The sequence below is a fragment of the Populus euphratica genome, unplaced genomic scaffold (assembly GCF_000495115.2).
Source record: "Populus euphratica unplaced genomic scaffold, PopEup_1.0 scaffold685.1, whole genome shotgun sequence".
NCBI lineage: Eukaryota > Viridiplantae > Streptophyta > Magnoliopsida > Malpighiales > Salicaceae > Populus > Populus euphratica.
This window is the reverse complement of record NW_011500554.1, coordinates 43,654-61,391: the sequence shown is the minus strand read 5'-3', so window position 1 is coordinate 61,391 and position 17,738 is coordinate 43,654.

The window sequence follows — 17,738 nt, the reverse complement described above, 5'->3', positions numbered from 1 at the left end:
CTTACAATCATATTCATCGCCAAAGCCAAGGCGACATCCAAAAATTTTAACATAAGAAATGACCAATCAACAAAAGTCCGTAAGAGAAATCATACGCAACCCTATATTTCAAGTATTCTATTGATCATTGATTCTGATGCTTTTGGATCAATCACATTACCTTTTTAGATGTATGGTCCTATATATATTATTATAAAATTTGAATCATATCTACTTAGATAATACCGTTTGCAGATTTTATTGAATCCTAATACAAACTACTTCTAGGTTGATACTTATCTGAATGATAAATTAATTTATGATTTTTAATTAATTATTATATTAAAAACATATGCACTTTAAATATAACAAAGCTTTTTTTGTTCTTCATACGTGATCAAACTTATGTGATCGCTTTTTTTTCTTAGTTAAACATGACTCCTGGTTGCCTAGTCAGTTATGTTTTCAATACTCTAGTTTCATAAGAATTATCCCAACATGGTAAATTCCAATGTACTTGATTGCTTCTAACTCTTTTTTCCTACAATATTATGAATAACTATTGTTATTCTATAATTGACACATGAATGTTTATTTTTAGTGTTGTGTCGTGATATGTACGACATCAAATGACAAATTTGCCTTCTAAATTGAAGAGAATTTTAAATTTAATCATAAAATTATAATTTGGGATAGTTACTACTTAGTATCATGGTCATTAGAAAATTTATGATTTAGGAGAGTCTGGGTAAGAGAATTAGTTATGCAAGCAAAAAATATATCACACCCAGTACTTTGCATTGTTGATTGATTGTTATTCTAAATAGTGTTTCTATTTATTGATCTCATCTAAGATTTAAGATTTCCCTATGTAAGAAAACATTTACCTTAATAGGTTAAATTCTAACCGTTATAGAGTCTAAATATTAGCATCATATTTTTTTTTTGTATCTTTAATACTTGAGGGTATACTTTATATTATAATTTTATAGCATCAAATAATAAAGTCTATAGCTAATTTCTAATATTTATTCCTATTAATTTATTTAATTTAATAGTAGAAATATGCATTATGTTATAAAATTCATACCCCAAATATTAATTAAACAAATCAATTTTTATGAAATTTTGGAAATTCTGGCCAAATCCTAATGAAAATCATAAACTGGTTACGACAATTACTTTTGTATGTTTCAAACATGATATAAAAGCATTTTTTTTGTTAGAAAATGTGTATGAAAAACTTTTATAATTTCACTATATACATGAAAACAAAACATATTTTTTTTATTTTTGAAATGAGGAAAAAAATTGAATTTTTTAAAGTTTTTGAAATTTTATTAAAAAATTAAGTATTTTTAATATTGGGTCTGTATCTTATAATATATGTTTACAACTTGATATTAGAAAAAATAATTGGAAAAACACATAAGGGACCTAAAAATAATTTTAAAATAGTCTCTAATTTGTTTTAGAGTTTTTTTAAACTATTTTAGAATCTATTTGGTTAAACACTGAAATAAGAATAGTTTATAAAGCTAAAAGGGAAAGCAATAGGGCATGTTTGACATGTATGCTCTTTGTCTAAAATCAAAGGCATTGAAAATTCCTTAAGGCAGTGTTTAAAAAAACATTTTTGCTTAAGAAAAATATGGCATGCCATACATGTCTTAAGGTTTGGGTGGGGCTTATTGGGCCCTACGCCCGAGCCCATGCATGTGGGTTGGGCTTAGGCCTAGTGATTAGTACTTAAAAATATTTTTTTTTTCAAGGTTTGATATTATCATTTTACACTTGAAGTATCAATAACTCCTTAGCTAAAGTATGTTTTATAATAATATATCTAATAATATAAGATACCTTTAATTTGTGATAAATATTCATTTTAAATATAGGCCTATCACATAAATGAAATGATTGATTGATGAATTTAAGAACTAAAATTGAAAGGACAAAGAGATTGTCAAACTTATAAAAGAGATATTGGAACAGTCCAAACTGGAACACTGTTAGGTAATTGGGTCATATCGGGAGTTGTAGATCTCGAATTTAGGTCTACTTTATATGAATGGAAAGGTAAGTCATAGACCTACAATTTTATATGAGCTCAACATTTAAAAAGGTCATTTTCAAATCCAAATTGTAGCAACAACAAAGAAGTCTGAATTTGTCCTATAGCTTGCGCACTGTTCAGTGTTTGGCCCATATCTGAAGTTCTAGAAGTCCAAATGACGTTTTGGGCAATTTTCCTAGAAAGATGAGACAATTTTCTACAACTTTTATGTTTTCAAGTGGTTCTAATTCTGACGTTATTAATGATATTTTGGGTAGATAAGAGAAAATAAGGATTGTCACCAAAGTCAAGAGTTGGCCACCCACTCATTAATTAGTCATCAAATCAATAGTTTCTAATTTTAGCCTATAAAATGAGGCATTTGCCATTCATTTAGGCATCTTGGTTTCCAGATCAAGATCATGCTTTTTCTTTTTCTCTTTGTATTTTTGTAATGTTTAAATTTTATTTTCATTAATATCTTGTTTATGCCTTTTAATTCCTTTCCTTTACTTGGTGAATTTTTATCTTATTTATATGCTTATTTTGTTTATTTATTTTTCTTTCTTTCATTATGTTTAATTAAGTTTATTATATCAAGTTGAAAAGAGTTTATTATGTTAGGGTGAAAAGGTTACACTAATGGTGTAAGAATAAGTATAGTGTAAACTTAATATGGACTTTAATGTTTGATACTAACATGTTTTGTATTTGCTATCTTGTTCACTCTTTAATACTTTGCTTGTTAAATGACTAATCTAGATTTATGTTGTATAACACTTGGTACAACAAATACTTGGCACTCTCATAGTCCATACTGTATGATATAACCGACACCTGAGCTATGAAAGAAACTTGATGTGTTATTAACATAAGTTATAAGCATGGATGCCTAACAATATTTACAAGTATTAGCATTATTCGACTAAGATAACTAATGTAATCATGTTAATAATTTATAATTTGATTGGAATCTCATCTATGTGTGGTTTTCATTTGAGTAATAAGAGTTTATAGTTTGACATATCATTAGTGGATCCTCTAACCTTGACATTTATTGCTATTATTTTTAAATCCTTACGTTAATCTTTCATCTCAAAGTTCTCATTAATTTCTTCTTCTTCTATTATTATTATTATTACTACTACTACTACTACTATTATTGTTGTTGTTATTGTTGTTGTATTATTGTTTTATATAATTTATACAATTAACCTCCCTATGGTTCAACCCCGGTCTTGCCGGGTTATTTATTACTTCGACACTCTTGCACTTAGGAGAAGACATCAATCTTTTGTTTGTGTCAAGTTTTTGGCGCCTTTGGAAAATATGGCCGAAGAAGATAATCAATCACTTCATAATGAGAATAATGAGAATAACCGTGCTAGAACACTTAGAGACCACATGAATCCCACAAGAACAAGTGCACCATCATGCATAGTTTTTCCTCCTGATGCATCTCATTTTAATTTTAAACCAGGTATTATTCAACTTTTACCTTCTTTTCATGGTTTGGAATTGGAAAATCCATACTTGCATTTAAGGGAATTTGAGGAGGTCTGCAACACATATAATAATTTAAATTGTAGCATGAACACCATTAGATTAAAGCTTTTTCCTTTTTCATTAAAAGATAAAGCTAAAACATGGCTACAAAATTTAAGACCAGGATCCATTCGTGCTTGGGATGAAATGCAACAACAGTTTTTGAAGAAGTTTTTCCCATCTCATAGAACAAACTCTTTCAAGAGACAAATCACCACTTTCACTCAAAAACCAGGAGAAACATTTTACAAATGTTGGGATAGGTATCGAGACTTGCTTAGTACTTGCCCTCATCATGGTTTTGATACATGGAGATTGGTTTCATATTTCTATGAAGGGTTAACACCTAAAGATAGGCAAATGGTTGAATTGATGTGCAATGGAACTTTTGAAGATAAAGACCCTGATGAAGCAATGGAGTACTTAGACTTGTTAGCTGAAAATGCTCAAAATTGGGACACCATGGGTACTTATAAGGCACCAATTAAAACTCAACCTCATACATCTAGTGGAGGTATGTATAACCTTAGGGAAGATCATGATCTCCAAACCAAGTTTGCATTTTTAGTTAGAAAAGTCGAGGCACTATAATTGAAAAAGAGTGGTCAATTAAAATCTATTAAAAACATTGTGTGTCAAATGTGTGAAACAAATGAACACTCAACCAATAACTGTCCAACCTTGCCTTTTTTTAAGGAATGTCTCCATGAACAAGCTCATGCTTTAAATAGTTTCTAAAGGGCCAACCACAACCTATACTCGCAAACATACAACCCTGGTTGGAGAAATCACCCAAATTTCAGTTGGAAGAGTGATAATAACAATGTACAAACTTCACAACCACCGTTTCAAGCACACCATAATTTCCAAAATTCTTATGGATATGCACCTCCTTATGCTCCACCTCCAAGAAGAAATCTTAAGGAAACATTGCATGTATTCATTGAAAAACAAGAGACAATCAATATTTAACTTCTCAAAACATGACAGATTTTAAAGATACTCTTACAAAATTGACATGTGCTCTCAATTTTCAAGGGAAAGGTAAGTTTTCATCTTAACCACAACATCCCAAGGGGTAATACAATAGAAATGCAAGTAGTTCTAGAATCCAACACATGGATCAAGTCAAATGAGTCACTACTCTTTGCAGTGGTAAGGTTATTGAAAAACCCACTCTTGAACCTTGTGAGAAACATGATGAGTCAATCTCTGAGGGTAAGGAAGGGGTTGAATCTAAAATTTGCAAAGAAAAGACTGATTCCCCGCCAGCACTTTCATTTCCTCATGCCATGACCAAACAAAGAAAAGTCAATCACAACTTTAAAATCTTTGAAACTTTCAAACAGGTAAGGATCAATATATCTTTGTTGGATGCTATTAAATAGGTTCCTTCCTATGCTAAATTTTTGAAAGATCTATACACTGTGAAGAGGAAAATGAATGTGAAAAAGAAAGCCTTTTTAGCTAAACAAGTAAGTGTCATTCTTCAGAACAATAATGCTTTGAAATATAAAGACCCTAGTTGTCTTACAATTTCTTACTTTATTGGAGAACATAAAATTGAAAGAGCCTTACTTGATCTTGGAGCTAGTGTGAATTTATTTCCATATTCAGTTTTTCAAAGTCTCAATCTAAGTGAGTTAAAACCAACTTCTGTAACTTTTTTACTTACTAATAGATGTGTAAAAGTACCTAGAGGAATAATTGATGATGTGTTAGTATAAGTTGATAAATTTATTTATCCTATAGATTTTATTATCTTGGACACACAACCTGTTGAAGTATGTAATTCATTTCTTGTTATTTTAGGACGTCCATTTCTTGCAACTTCTAATACATTGATTAATTGTAGGAATGGACTGATGAAACTATCATTTGAAAACATGACATTGAAGATGAATATTTTCAACATTTGCAAGCAACCTGGAGATAATAATAATTTACTAGAAGTGGACTTTACTGAACAATTAATTCATGATCAATTTCAAACCATTTCCAGTGAAATTGAGATTGATGAATCTGATGATTTGCAAATGATTTATTTTCAAGAAGAATCAAAGGCAAGTAATTGGAACCATAAATTAAGGAATTGCCACCATGATCAATTAAGTCCATACCTTCAAGTGTTTAACCACCCAAACTTGATTTGAAGTCATTGCCATTCAATCTTAAATACTTATTTTTGGGAGAAAATAAAACTTTTCCAGTAATAATCTCTTCCAAACTTAATGCACATCAAGAAAGTAAGTTATTACAAACTCTGAAAATGCACAAAAATGCATTAGGATGGACCATAGCTGATATAAAAGGAATTATTCCTTTGATTTGTATACACATAATTTATTTGGAGAAAAATGTCAAACCTTCTAAGGAAATGCAACGAAGGCTCAATCCTAATATGAAAGAAGTAGTAAAAAATAAAGTCATTAAGCTTCTAGATAATGGAATCATTTATCATATTTATGACAGTAAATGGGTAAGTCCTACTCAAGTTGTACCCAAAAAGTCTGAAGTCCCTGTGATAACAAATGAGAACAATGAGTTAATTCCTAATAGGACTGTTACTGGTTAGTACATGTGCATTGACTATAGAAAACTTAATTTAATGACTAGAAAAGATCATTTTTCTGTACCTTTCATGGATCAAATCCTAGAAAGAGTTGCAGGTCATGAATTTTATTGTTTCCTAAATGGCTATTCAAGTTATAACCAAATTAAAATTGCATTGGAAGATCAAGAGAAGACCACTTTCACATGTCCATTTGATACTTTTACATATCAAAGGATACCTTTTAGGTTATGTAATGCACTAGCCACGTTTCAAAAATGCATGCTTAGTATATTTAGTGATATGGTTAAACATTTTCTTCAGATTTTTATGGATGATTTTTCTGTTTTTGGCGATCATTTGATGATTGTTTGACTAACTTAGAAAAGGTTTTGAGCAGGTGTAAAGAGAAGAATCTTGTACTAAATTGGAAAAAATGTCACTTTATTGTAACAAACAACATTGTACTTGATTACATTGTTTCATCAAAAGGAATTGAGGTTGACAAATCTAAAATCGAGTTAGTTGCTAACTTGCCAACACCAAAATCTAGTAAAGATGTTACATCATTCTTACGACATACAGGTTTTTATAAAAGGTTCATCAAAGATTTTAGTGTAATATCTAAGCCATTAAGTAACCTTCTAACAAAAGATAATATTTTTAAATGGACTGAACATTGTGAAGAAGCCTTTGTTAAACTTAAAAACTTGCTTAGTTGTGCTCCTATCATTCAACCTCCTGATTGGTCATTACCTTTTGAAATAATGTGTGACGCTAGTGATTATGCCATAGGTGCTGTTTTGGTACAAAGAAAAGATAAGAAACCTTATGTAATTTACTATGTAAGTAAAACTTTAAGTAATGCTCAAATGAATTACACCACCACTGAAAAAGAATTACTTGCAGTAGTATTCCATGTGAAAAATTCAAGTCTTATCTTTTTAGCTCACCTATTGTTGTTTTTAGTGATCATGCAGCATTGAAATATCTTCTTTCTAAGAAAGATTGTAAGGCTAGATTGATGCAGTGGATTCAAGAATTTGATATCATAATCAAAGATAAAAAAGGCACTGAAAATATTATCGCAAATCATTTGTCAAGATTAACAACAGATTCAAAAACTGACATCACACCAATCGATGATTACTTTCCAAATGAATCTTACTTTCTGTCTCTACAATGCCTTGGTTTGCTAATATTGTAAATTTTCTTATTTGAGGACAATTGTCAGCTCATTGAAATACCTAAGATAAAAGAAATTTCTTGAATAAAGTGAAGAACTTTTATTATGATAACCCATATTTATTCAAATATTATCCTGATCAAATATTTCAAAGATGCATTCCCAACAATGAGGTAAGTAATGCTATTAAATTTTGTCATTCTGAGGCATGTGGAGGCCATTTATCATCAAGAAAGAAAACTGCAAAAATCTTACAAAGTGGATTTTATTGGTCCACCATGTTCAAGGACTCACATACATTCTGCAAGTCTTGTGAAAATTGTCAAAAGTTGGGATCTATTTCAAAACATCACATGATGCCTTTAAATCCTATTCTTGTCATTGAGATCTTTGACTGTTGGGGTACAGATTTCATGGGTCCATTTTCTCTATCATTTGGTTTCTTGTACATGTTAGTCACAGTATATTATGTTTTAAAATAGATAGAGGCAATTTTAAGTCGAAACAATGATCACAAAATAGTGATAAAGTTTTTAAAAGAAATTATGTTGAGTCGATCTGGAATCCCTCGAGCCATAATAAGTAATGGTGGAACATATTTCTACAACAAGCCATTTGAGTCTTTAATGAAGAAATATGGAATCACACACAATGTTGCCACCCCTGATCATCCTCAAACAAGTGGACAAATAGAGCTTGCTAATAAGGAGATCAAACATATTTTGGAGAAAATAGTGAACCCTCATAGGAAGGATTAGTCTTGAAGGCTTAATGATGCACTTTGGGCTTTTCAAACTGCTTATTAAACATCATTAAGTATATCACCTTATAAACTAGTCTATGGAAAACCTTATCACTTGCTTGTGGAACTTGAACATAAAGCTTATTGGGCTATTAAAACTTTCAATTCAAATCTTGATGATGCTAATCAACTATGAAAATTACAAATAAATGAGCTTGAGGAAATAATAAATGATGCATATGAAAATTCAAGAATTCATAAAGCAAGAATTAAAGAGTTTCATGACAAGAAAATATTGAGAAAAACATTCAATGTTGGTCAAAAAGTCTTACTTTATAATTCTCAACTGCATTTAATTCCTGGAACACTAAGATCAAGATGAAGCGGTCCTTTTATTATGAAACATGTGTATCTATATGGGGCCTATGATATCGAGAAGCCAAAGAATGATAATGTTTTCAAGGTAAATGGACATCGTTTGAAAGTTTACTTTGACAATTTTTTAGTTAAAAATGACTTTTTTGAATTGGGTGATCTTGTATATAAAGATTGATTTTTTTTTTGTCCTCAAATTTTTTTTGTGTTTTTTTTAGTGATTTTTGTTAGTTTTTATCACCCCGATCAAATGGCGGACAACGGTACTCTGTGACTTAAGTTTGTTATTTCAGTTTCCCATAATAACTAATATCTGTGTATATATTTGTGCAATTCTTCAAATCTATCTTTCAATTCTCATTTGAAAATGGACACTAATCTTGAATAATTAAAAAAGTTTTTCCCTCTCTGCCTCAGAATGCGATTACAAAAATTTACCGTGCTAGATGTGCAAGATTGAGGTTGTTAATGAATCATGGAATTCCTGAAGATATTTGTTAGTTGATTGAAGCAAAGGTGTAATTATCAGGTGAGTCCTCTAATTCCTTCATTTCACATATGCCTAGAATAGTTAAAAGCACTTTTGCAAAGAAACATCGCGCAAAACGACTGAAGGTTTGTCATCGATGTGCTAGATGGACTTGTAATGCACAATGTTATTCTTTAGAAATGGTATCTATAAACCATGAAGATAAAATACAATTCATTAAGGATGGCCTGAGTAAAAATCTTTAGATAATCTTCTATTAACTCTTGAGACGCATTCTAATGGACATGTGCATCATGCAATTCATGATTGATAGCCTTATTTTCATAAAGAACATGATTGACTTAATCTTGAAAATCTGACTAAAAAAGACCTTGTTTGCTAGTTTTTAAGAAAACTAGATGGGAAGTCTATCCCCATCCCATAGAGGGCGTCTAAGCCGTTCTTGGACGTAAAATCAAGGGCAGATGTGAGCCATAATCACAATTACTTGTACATACACATGTTTTTTCAAAAATAAATAAATAAAAAGAGAAAGAGAGTGTGTGAGACTCCAACTAGCCTACTTACAGGTGGTATGATTGCATTTTCAATTTCTCATCTATAAAATCCTCTCTTCCTTTCTTTCATTTCTACTCAACGCATACATTTAATAAGTATAGAAGTGTGTAGAAATGGCAAGTTTCTTAGGTCATCATATAAGAAATATTTATGTTTTTGATGGATCTAGTCCTGGGAAAGAAAAGGAGTTTTTAGAATTAGCAAATCATCTTGGTCAAGTGCTAGCTGAGAGAAAGATTCATTTAGTGTATCGGGAGACAATCTTGGGTTAATGGAAAATGTATCAATAGCTGTATTTTTAGGAGGTAGTCAAGTTTTGGGGGTTATCCCCAAAGCTTTAGCACAAAAGGGCTGATTAATACTTAAAAGTGCATTTTTTATCAAGGTTTTATGTCATTATTTTGCACTTGAAGTATCAATAACTCCTTAACTAAAACATGTTTTATAATAATATATCTAATAATATAAGATACCTTTAATTTGTGGTAAATGTTCATTTTAAATGCAGGCCTATCACATAAATGAAATGATTGATTGATGAATTTAAGAACTGAAATTGAAAGGACAAAGAGATGACCAAACTTAAAAAAGAGATGTCAGTGCAATCCAATCTGAAATACTATTCGGTAATTAGGTCATATTTAGAGATGTAGATCTTAGATTTAGGTCTACTTTATATGTATGGAAAGGTAAGACATAGGCTTACAACTTTTATATGGAGCCTAAGATGTAAAAAGGTCATTTTCAAGTACAAATTATAGCAACAACAAAGAAGTCCGAATATGTCTTCCAGCCCAAGCACTGTTTAGTGTTTGGCCCATATCTGGAGTTTTAGAAGTCCAAATGACTTGAATTTTTGGCACAAGAAACCTGAGACAATTTCCTATAACTTTCATGTTTTCAAGTGGCTCTAATTTTGAAGTTATCAATGATGTTTTTGGCAGACAAAAGAAGATAAGGATTGTCACTAAGTCAAGAGTTGGTCACCCACTCATCAATTAGTCATCAAATCAATAGTTTCCAATTTTGGCCTATAAAAGAAAGCATTTGCCACGCATTTAGGAATCTTGATTTTCAAGTCAAGATCATACTCTTGTTTTCTCTCTTTGTATTTTTTATAATGTTTATGCTTTACTTTCATTAATATCAAGTTTATGCCTTTCATTTCCTTTCCTTCTCTTAGTTAACTCTATTTTTACTCACGTTCTTATTTTTTTATTTATTTTTCTTTCTTTCATTATGTTTAGCTAAGTTTATTATGCCAAGGTGAAAAGGTTATATTAATGGTGTAAGAATAAGTATAATGTAAACTCAATATGGACTTTAATGTTTGATACTAACATGTTTTGTATTTATTATCTTGTTGACTTTTTAATACTTTGCTTGTTAAATGATTAATCTTGATTTATGTTGTATAACACTTGCTACAACAAATGCTTGACACTTTCATAGTTCATACTGTATGGTATAACCAACACCTGAGCTATGAAAGGATCTTGATTTGTTGTTAACATAAGTTATAATCATGAATGCTTGACTAGATTTACAAGTATTAGCATTAATCAAATAAGATGACTAATGTAATCATGTTAATAATCTATAATCTCATTGGAACCTCCTTTGTGTGTGGTTTCCAATTGAATAATAAGAGTTTATACTATACTTGTTTGACATACCATTAGTGGAACCTTTAACGTTGACATTTCTTTTTCTTCTTCTTCTTCTTCTTTTTCCTTATTATTATTATTATTATTATTATTAGTAGTAGTAGTAGTATTACTTCTATTATTATTATTATTGCTACTAATATTATTGTTTTTATTGTTGTTGTTGTTTATAATTGTTGTTTATAATTTGTACAATTAACCTCCTTGTGGTTCAACCTCGATCTTGCCGGGTTATTTATTACTTCGATCTTTACTAGTAGTAGTAGTAAGAAGACATCAATCTTTTAGTCGTGTCAAGTTTTTGGCGCCGTTGCCGAGGAGGTAAGTTTTTGTACAAATTATAGCATTTATTTTATTTTCTCATTTCACTTTTCTTGTATATAACTTTGTTTCTTTGTTCTTGTTTCTTCTTCTTTTATCTTCTTCTTCCTTTTATTCTATTCCTACACGTGCATGAGAGTGTGTTTACGTACATTAAGTGGTAGACTTTGTAGGGTATCCTCATCATTTTTAGAAAATATGGCCGAAGAAGATAATCAATCACTTCATAATGAGAATAGTGAGAATAACCGTCCTAGAACACTTAGAGATCACGTGAATCCCACAAGAACAAGTGCACCATCATGCATAGTTTTTCCTCTCGATACATTGACACGACTAAAAGATTGATGTCTTCTCCCAAGTGCAGGAGTGTCGAAGTAATACATAACCCGGCAAGACTGGGGTCGAACCACAGAGAGGTTAATTGTACAAATTATAAACAACAGTTATACAACAACAATAACAATAACAATAACAATAACAACAATAATAATAATAACAATAAAAATAATAATAATAATAATAATAATAATAATAATAATAGTAGTAGTAGTAGTAATAATAATAATAATAATAATAAAGAAAAAGAAAGAGAAGAAGATGAGAACTTTGAGAAGGAATATTAACGTAAAGATTTAACAACGATAACGATAAATGTCAAGGTTAGAGGATTCACTAATGATATGTCAAACAAGTATAGTATAAACTCTTATTAGTCAATTGGAAACCACACACAAAGGAGGTTCCAATCAGATTATAGATTGTTAACATGATTACATTAGTCATCTTATTCGATTAATGCTAATACTTGTAATTCTCGTCAAGCATTCATGATTATAACTTATGTTAACAACAAATCAAGTTCCTTTCATAGCTCAGGTGTCGGTTATACCATACAGTATGAGCTATGAAAGTGCCAAGCATTTTTTCTAGCAAGTGTTATACAACATAAATCAAGATTAGTCATTTAACCAGCAAAGTATTAAAGAGTGAATAAGATAACAAATACAAAACATATTAGTATCAAACATTAAAGTCCATTTTGAGTTTACACTATACTTATTCTTACACCATTAGTGTAACATTTTCACCTTGACATAATAAACTTAGCTAGACATAATAAAAGAAAAAAAAAAAAAACAAAATAAGAACATAAATAAGATAAAAGTTAACTAAGTAAATGAAAGGTACTGTATGTCTTAAGCTTGATATTAATGAAAGCAAAGCATAAACATTAAAAAAAAATAAAAAGAGAGAAAGGCAGAGCATGAGCTTGATCTGGACACCAAGATGCCTAAATGCATGGCAAATGCCTCCTTTTATAGGCCAAAATTGGGTACTATTGATTTGATGACTAATTTATGAGTGGGTGGCCAACTCTTGACTTGGTGACAATCCTTATCTTCTCTTTTCTGCCTAAAACATCATTGATAACGTCAAAATTGGAGCCATTTGAAAACATGAAAGTTGTAGGAAATGGTCTCAGCTTTCTTGTGTAAAAACTGCAGCTCATTTGAACTTCTAAAACTCCAGATATGGCCAAAATACTGAACAATGCTCGGGCTGGAGGACAGATTTAGGCTTCTTTGTTGTTGCTATAATTTAGACTTGAAAATGGCCTTTTTAGATCTTGAGCTCCACATGAAAGTTGTAGGCCTATGTCTTACCTTTCCATTCATATAAAGTAGACCTAAATCTGAGATCTATAGCTCCAGATATGACCCAATTACCGAACAGTGTTCCAGCTTGGATTGCACCGACATCTCTTTTCTAATTTTGGTCATCTCTTTGCCCTTGCAATTTAAGTTCTTAAAGTCATCAATCAATCCTTTCATTTATGTGATAGGCCTGCATTTAAAATGAACATTTACCACAAATTAAAGGTATCTTATATTATTAGATATATTATTATAAAACATGCTTTAGTTAAGGAGTTATTGATACTTCAAGTGCAAAATGATGATATAAAACCATGATAAAAATGCACTTTTAAGTACTAATCACACCCCCCAACCAGCTTATTACTAGTCCCTAGTAATCAAAGCGTTAAAATAGAAAAACAATTTGCAAATTCCACAAAGCAAGGTATTCATCATTTAACTTCCATTAATCTATCCAGATAAACAAACTCTCATTAAATTTATATATCTGCTCAATACCTCTTAACAAGATATTAATAAACCTTTCTTTTGTGCTCAATGTATCAACACATAATTATGGGGCTTTTCTTGGAAGAAAACAAAATTTTTGTTCTAATGTTTAAGGTTAACTTCCTTGGGTTGGGATTATTATTTTTGTCTTTTTTGTCTTTTTTTTTTAAAATCTATATACATATAATTTAAAAACATCATGCATCTTTAACCCATGTAACGAGCTTTCAGCTAATGACTCCCAGACCAGTTGGTCTTAGGGCATTAGGTGTTAAGACACCCCTACGAGCTTAGTAACTCGGGTCGCAGATACTGATATGTAGATAGTGCAATGTTTGATTCCCTTAAGCTTTTCTCCTCAACCCATGTAACAAGCGTTGGGCCAATAGCTCCCAAGTCAGTTGACTTTAGGGTATTAGGTGTTAAAACACCCCTTCGGGCTTAATTGCTTAGGTTAGGGAGGCTACGAAACCAAACTTATCTACATTTTTATTATCATCATTTTTTTTTCTTCTTTTTTTTCTTTTTTTTTTCTTTCTTTTTTTTCATGTTTTTTTTTTAATTATATACAATCCCTTTCCCTTAGTTGTTACCTTTAACAAAAGAACATAAATAATGTAATAATCCAATATGCAACCCACAATCATATGTTAAAGTGTGTGTGTGTAAATTAAGGTTTAAGAATACATGTTAAATAAGTATATGAGCAGAATTAAGTGGTAACAATACGAGAGTTTGTAAACCTGAATATTTCAGGAAGTATTATAATAGACCTTGTTAAGAATGGTTACTAAGATGCGTCTCAAGAGTCACTTTAACAAAAGAACTCCTTTACTCTGCCATCCTAGTAACAACAATTATGCACATGCTTTATGAAATGAAAAACAATTTTTTTTTATCAACTACTACCCTCTCCCCCCAACCAAAACGAGACATTGTCCTCAATGTTCTAAGGTAGAACTAATATTATTGTTGTTATTGTTGTTACTATTGTTGTTGTTTATAATTATTGTTTATAATTTGTACAATTAACCTCCCTGTGGTTCGACCTCGGTCTTGCCGGGTTATTTATTACTTCGACGCTCCTGCACTTGGGAGAAAATATCAATTTTTTAGTCGTGTCAGGGCATCATTGGAAAAATAATTAGAGAGGAACTACATGTCTCTACAATGTCTGCTTGAATGAATGCAATGTTTTACCATGTCGATGTCTTCATTGCCTTATTAGGTGGTCTAAGCACATTAGAAGAGATCTTTCACATTTCCTCTTGGGCCCAATTGCATATTCACCATAAACCCATAGGTTTGTTAAATGTTAATGGTTAGTATGATAAGTTGTCTTTTCTTGATCATGTTGTAGAACAAGAATTTCTAACATCTTCTACATGACAAATCATAATCTCTGCTGCTACTGCTGAACAATTAATTGACCAACTACAATCTTTCATTCTTGTAATTGATCCCTCCATGAGTCGCATAAATTGGTCATCTAAGGAAAGCCGTAAAAAGATTAGATTAGATTTGAGTTTTATTTGTGAATCGTTATGTCTTTTGCTTTTATTATTGTGTTTTGTTGTTTCTTATATTTGTTTAAGTGTGTTTTAGGTTTGTTAGTGTTCATTATTTCAGGTGATGTTTTCTATACTTTATCTTTCTACTTTAGGACATTGAGGACAATGTCTCGTTTTGGTTAGGGGGAGAGGGTAGTAGTTGACAAAAAAAATTTCTATTTCATAAAATATGTGCAAAATTGTTGTTACTAGGATGACAGAGTAAAAGAGCTCTTTTGTTAAAGTGACTCTTGAAATGCATCTTAGTAACCATTCTTACCAAGGTCTATTATAATACTTCTTGAAATATATAGGTTTACAAATTTTTGTATTATTATCATTTAATTCTACTCATATACTCATTTAACATGTATTCTTAAACCTTAATTTTCACACACACATTTTAACATATGATTGCGGGTTACACATTGGATTATTATATTATTTATGTTCTCTTGTTAAAGGTAACAACTAAGGAAAAGGGATAGTATATAATTTGAAAAAAACAAAAAAAAAAGAGCAAAAAAAATGATGATAATCAAAATATAAATAAGTTTGGTTTCGTAGCCTCCCTAACCTAAGCAATTAAGCCTGAATGGGTGTTTTAACACCTAACACCCTAAAGTCAACTGACTTAGGAGCTATTAATCCAACGCTTGTTATATGGATTAAGGAGAAAAGCTTAAGGAAATAAAACATTGCACTATCTACATATTAGTATCGGCAACCCGAGTTACTAAGCTCGCATGGATATCTCAACACCTAATATCCTAAGACCAACTGGTTTGGAAGTCATTAGCCAAAAGCTCGTTACATGGGTTAAAGATGCATTGTGTTTTAAGTTGCATGTATATATATTTAAAAAAGAAATCCCAACCCGAGAAAATTAACCTTAAACATTAGAACAAGAATTTTGTTTTCTTCTAAGGCTATGTTTGTTTCCCGGAAAATAGTTTCCAGGAAACCACTTTTCAAACTTTCCCGTGTTTGTTTGTCATTAGGAAAGTTGGTCAACAGAAAACATTTTCCAGTCAACGGAAAACACTTTCCGGTCAACGAAAAACACCTTCTGGTCAACGAAAATATTTTTTAGTCAAAAAAATTTTTTGCTTAATTTTCAGGAAAGTGTTTTCCTTTTTAGCTGTGTTTGTTTTCCGAAAAGTGGTTTCCGGGAAAACACTTTCTAAACTTTCTTGTGTTTGTTTTGCAGAAAGTGATTTCTGGGAAATCACTTTCCAAACTTTCTTGAGTTTGTTTGCTGTTAGGAAAGTTGATAAACGGAAAACACTTTCCAGCCAAAGAAAAATTTGGCTTGATTTTCAGGAAAGTGTTTTCCTGAAAAATTTGGGAGGAAAACACTTTCCGGAAGTTGTGAAAAGTTTAGAAATGTCATTATTTGCTGATTATATCAAATTTGTTCCTCAAACTTTTAATTGCTATATTTATTTTTCAATTTCATTTCTTAAAATTTAATTTTTATATTTACTTTGGTCCTCATTTTTATAATTGTTATTTGCTTTTCTCCTATTATTTTTTTATTGAAATTTTTTTCTATCAAATTTGGTCCTCGTTCTTTTGATTGTTATTTATTTTATTTAAAATACTTTATGAAATGTTAATTATTATTATTTTAATTTCTTCATCTTTTTTTTTTAGATTTGATCTTTATTATTTTGATTATTATTTATTTTATTTGAGATAATTTATGAAATTTTTTTTTCAATTTCATTATTATTCAACTTTTTAATTTGTAAGATTTATTCCTTATTATTTTAATAAACTTGAGAAAAATAAAATATTAATAAATTATTTTCCAGTTCATTTTCCATAACATAACCAAACACTGGAAAGTGTTTTCCAGTTCATTTTCCATAACACTACCAAACATCGGAAAATACTCTACTTTTCAGGAATTCATTTTCCCCGGAATTCACTTTACAAAAGGAAACAACTTTTCTGCAAACAAACAGGGCCTAAGTAAAGACCGACAACTATGTGTTGATATATTGAGCCTAAAAGGAAGGTTTATTAATATCTTATTTAAAAGGTATTGAGCAGATATATAAATTTAATGACAATTTGTTTATCTGAATAGATTAATGGAAGTTGAATGATGAATACCTTGCTTTATGGAATTTACAAATTATTCTTCTATTTTAACCCTTCGATTATGAGGGACTAGTAATAAGTTGGTTTGAGAGGGTGGTTGGTACTTAAAAGTGTATTTTTATTAAGGTTTTATATCATCATTTTGCACTTGAAGTATCAATAACTCATTAACTAAAGCATATTTTATAATAACATATCTAATAATATAAGGTACCTTTAATTTGTGGTAATTGTTCATTTTAAATACAGGCCTATCATATAAATGAAAGGATTGATTGATGAATTTAAGAATTGAAATTGAAAGGATAAAGAGATGACCAAACTTAGAAAAGAGATATTGGTGCAGTCCAAACCAAAATACTGTTCAATAATTAGGTCATATTAGGAGTTGTAAATCTCAAATGTAGGTCTATTTTATATGGATGGAAAGGTAAGACATGAGCCTACAAGTTTCATATGGCC